The following is a 5,000-nucleotide window of genomic DNA, read 5'->3' as shown; positions in this document are numbered from 1 at the left end:
TTTAAAATTCCATTTTTAAAAGCATGTTGTTTGTCATTACTTTTAAAATCAATCATCATTCCATCATTACCCTTTGTTTCTTCTGTACCTTCTATAATATTTATCCATTCTTCCGGTATTAATTCTTTCATTTGTTTGTATTGTTTTTCTAAGACTGTTTTAGTTTCATTTTCATAATTTTCTTCAATTGCGTCTCTTATTACTTGCACCGGTACAAAACCAGGTATCACTTCATACAAGATATCTTTTATTTGCTTTATCCCTGCATAAAACCATTTTTTATAAAAAATGGTGTCATTTCCCTTTTTAATTTGATTATTTAAAAACAATGGTTGTCTTAAAATCTCTTCCCTGGTAAAAGACGTACAAACAACATGCTTCCTAAAATCACCCCATGCTTTTACAACCTCTTTATAAAACTCCGGTATTCCGTTCATCATGTTTTCTTTTAGCTTCATCCATAAAACATCATCTCCCATTTTTCCACATTTATTTAAAAAATACTTCATTACACCCTTCCACGCATATTTCCCATGTTTCCAGTATTTATTAACAGTTTTTATTCTTATACTTTTCATTCTTATTAATGGATCTATTAGTCCCAACCCTCCTTCCTCCACCTTTCCAATTAGAGTGTCATAAGCAATTTTCGCTGGTTTCCCCTCCCATAAAAAGTTTAAAACAATAGACTTAATTTTTTTATACACCCATATAGGCAAACTCACAGAACCCAATACATACCACATTTTTGATAAAAACAAAGAATTAATAACTAAAACCTTCCCTTTTAAAAATAAGCCTCTTAATTTCCAGAAATGTAATCTCTTCTCCATTCCTTTTAAAACCTCCTCCCATACCACTTCCCTTATTTCATTTTCATTTTCTCCAACCCTTATACCTAAAATTTTCATATTCTTCTTCTCTTCCTTAAATTGCATTTTATTCAGTAAATCATTCGGTAATCCAATTTTCATGTATGTAGTTTTTTCTTTATTAACTTTTGCCCCTGTTCCTTTACAATAACTTTCTAAAACTCCCATTGCTTTATCCATACTTTTAATATCTTTTACAAACAATGTCGTGTCATCTGCATATTGAAATATTTTTTGTTCTGATTCTTCTCCTTTTATGCGTATTCCTTTTATGTTCTTTTCCTGGTCTATTGCCAGTCCTAAAGCTTCAGATACTATCGTGTATAATAATGCTGACATAGGACACCCTTGTCTGATTGATCTCGTTATTTTAAAATCTTTAGTTAAAAAACCATTCACCTTTACACAACTACTTATATCTGTATATAGACATTTTATCCATTTTAAAAAATTCTCCCCAAACCCAAATCTCTCCATCACATGTATCAAGTATTTGTGTTCAACTCTATCAAAAGCCTTTTCTAAATCCACACTTATTATATATCCTGTTTCTTTCTCCTCCTTCATGTACCATATCATATCTCTTATATTGTTAATGACATCAGTAATATCTCTTTTTAGCACAGCATATGCTTGATTTGTAGTAATTATATTTGGTACTACTATTTTCAATCGATTGGCTAAAATTTTGGCTAATATTTTGTAATCTGTATTCAACATGCTTAGTGGTCTGTAGTTTTTTAGGTCTCTCTTATCACCTTTTTTCTTGTAAATTATTTTCACCATACCTTTCTTCATACTATCAGTTAAATTCCCTTTTCTAAAAATATCTATAAATATTTCATTTAAAATTGGACATAACACAGCTTTAAAAACCTTATAAAATTCAGCTGTTAATCCATCTATTCCTGGACTTTTACCATTTTTCAATTGATCAATTGCAATTCCTATTTCTAATTCCGTAATCTCACTCTCACACATTTCCTTGTCTCCCTCATTAACTTTAACCTGTATTTTACTTAATACAAATTCCTCATCTTCTAAAACTATCTCATTTTTGGTAAATAAATCCTTATAGAATTCTCTGATTTCTTCTAAAATTCCTGTTTTATCTTCTACAATCCTCCCATCTTGTGTTTTAATACTTTTTGTTATATCCTCTCTCTGTCTTGTTTTTTCTAATTCATAAAAATATTTCGTACTTCTTTCTCCTTCTACAATGTCTTTTGCCCTACTTCTTATTATTGCTCCTTTACACTTCTCTTCTTCTATTTTCTTTAATTCTTCCTGTAATTCTATTATCTTATCAATATTTTCATCATGCTCATTTACTTTCTTCATTTCTTCATCCCACTCTTTTTTTATCTTATTTTCTTTCATCTTTTTGACTTTTTGCAATTTTTTGGAATATTCCATAGAGAATTCTTTTATTCTTTTTTTTAGAATGTCCCACCAAAACCCTTTTTCCATTTCATACATTTCATCATTTACACTATTAATTATTATGCTTTCTATTTCCATTCTGTATATTTCATTTTTTAAAAGTTCTGTATTTAATATCCACACCCCCGGTCCTTTATCAGTCTCATTAAAATTCATCAAAATCCATAAAAAATCATGATCACTCTCACTATAATTTTTGTAAGAAGCCTTTGTGACATAAAATGCTTCCTTTTTCTTACATAAAAATAAGTCTATTCTACTTTGCTTTAGAACTCTGTCAACAATTTGTCTTCTTGAATATTCTCTTTTCATGCCATTCCTCTCTCTCCACACATCCACCATATTATATTTCTCCATTATGTTATGTAGTTCATTCCTCCCTCTATCTCTTCTAAATCCCATTGAATCATCTATATCAATTCTCTGTATTACAGTATTAAAATCACCTAACACCATAATGTTGTCATGTTTTTCTATTAACTCATTCATATCCCTGTAAAAATTAAATTTATCTCTTTCATCATTTGGTGCATGTATATTACACACTTTCATTTCTTTTCCATTACACACAATTTTTACGATTATTATTCTTCCATTTGTGTCTTTATAATCTATATCTACTTCTTCAAATATCCCTTTTCTTATTAAAATAGCTACCCCTCTCTTCCTTTCCATATCACAATTACTATATATTTCTCCGTTCCATAATTTTCTAATTTCATCACTTATTTTATCTTCCCATTTCGTTTCTTGTAAACATAGCACATCACATTTTTTGGTCAGACACATTAATCTTTCAAATTTTTGACATTTGGATAATCCTCTAGCATTCAGCGATACAATAGATATAGAGCTCATTAAAGAAAAGATTGGATAAACCAAAACCCACCATTCAATCCGTTTCATTGTCTTTCAAAAAAGTATATTTTACTTCACCCATTTCAGCTTTCCTCTTCTCCAGTCTTTCCTTTAGCTCTCCTCTTCTTATCTTCTGCTTTTTAAGAACCTGTTCAATGTCTATGCCACCTTTTCTTGCTTTTACACCTCTATTCAGTCTTTCTTTTCCTTTGTTTTCCATTCCACGAATTTCTCCCCCATTGTTTGCTCCTCTTACCTCAGTCAGTGTCTTTATTCCTTTATCCTCAGCTTTTTCTTTTTCTTGTCCTTTTTCGTAGTCCAGTTCATTAGTGTCCACATCGTCCTGTTCCTTGGAAAATCCTTTTTTAATCAACTTTATATCCTCTTTGTTCGCTCCTCCTCCCATCTCCATTCCTTGTTCTTCATCCTCATTCTTTTCTTTATTCTCATCTATGTTGGTGTTCTCCTCTTCCTCGTCATCTTGTTTATCGTCCTCTCCTTGCGTCTGCCTTTGTGAGTCATTTAAACTTTCAATTGTTGTAACTCCCATCACCTCTTGTATTTCCATTCCTGTATCTTCATTTTCCTCGTCTTCCATCTCGCATCTGCATCTTAACATTGTCTTATGGCAGCCTTGGCACCGCGGGACTTTACAGTCTCGCGCATAATGCCCCTGCTCAAGACAGTTCCTGCATGTGAATTGAGGGCAGTCCTTTTTTTCATGCTCCGGACTTGCACAGATCCTGCATGTCTTCACTTGATTATCATGAATCACTCTGAAGTACTGCACTCCTTCTTCAGTCATGAAGCTTGTGGTATATGGTAAAGACGTCACCTCTTGTGGAAACTTTACCCTCAAGAATCGTGTTCCGTCCGCCACCGTTGTCCCCGGATGATATCTTCTTCTTAGAGGCAGAATGGGAGTTACACCCCAATTGATAAGTTTTTGACTGATTTCCTCATCTTTTATATAGCTGGGCAGACTCAAGAAAGACACCATTCTTTCTGTTTCACACAGTTTCCTTATCTCACATTCTTGTCCATTAATCATTATTCCATTCAACAGCAAATCACAGTCCATCTCACTTTCCATAGTCATTTCAAAATCATAATTATTTTTTCTTCTTAGTCCGATCAGTTTTCCCATTCCAACTTTCTCTTCAACTGCTTTAATTATCATTAGTATTGTTATATTTTCTATATCTTTAACAGTCATTGTTAATGTTGCTTCTTTCTTGTATTCCCTCTGATACCTTGTTTGTTTGCTTAATTTATTTATCATTTGTTGTCGTTGAGATAAATCATTTCTTTTTTCTCCAACTTCTTTCTCAATTCCAATACCTTCAGTCGATTGTAGATGTCCTTTCCGTTCTTGTCCATTTGTTTTTCCTTCTTGTTTCTTCCTTGAAACTACCATCGCCCACGTTTCATTATTGTTTTCTCCATTTCTTTCATTTATATTCTTTTCAGTCATGTCTGCAACAAATCCTGGTTCCGCATATCCAATCTCATGTCGTTTTACCGGTCCGAGTTCTTTATCCGTTAAATCCATATTTTGGTTGCCTCAAACCCCAAACAGGAAAAAAAACTGTTTGGGGTTACAAAAAACAAAAACCCTCCTCAAAAAAAAACTTTTTCTAACTAAAAAACAAACAAAATAAATACGAAAAAAAAAAAACCCCGGAAAATTGGTGAGCCTATCTCACCTACTACACACTACAAACTGCCAACTCACTTCCTGTTTGCTCTAGGGCGCCCTCAAAGTGGTATGGCCGTAAGCGAAATCTGCTGCCAAAAACGGGCTATTTAAAAGGTTAGAACATTAGT

Source organism: Leuciscus leuciscus (assembly GCF_965113295.1).
Source record: "Leuciscus leuciscus genome assembly, chromosome: 24".
Taxonomy (NCBI): Eukaryota; Metazoa; Chordata; class Actinopteri; order Cypriniformes; family Leuciscidae; genus Leuciscus; species Leuciscus leuciscus.
Note: the sequence above shows the minus strand (reverse complement) of the source record.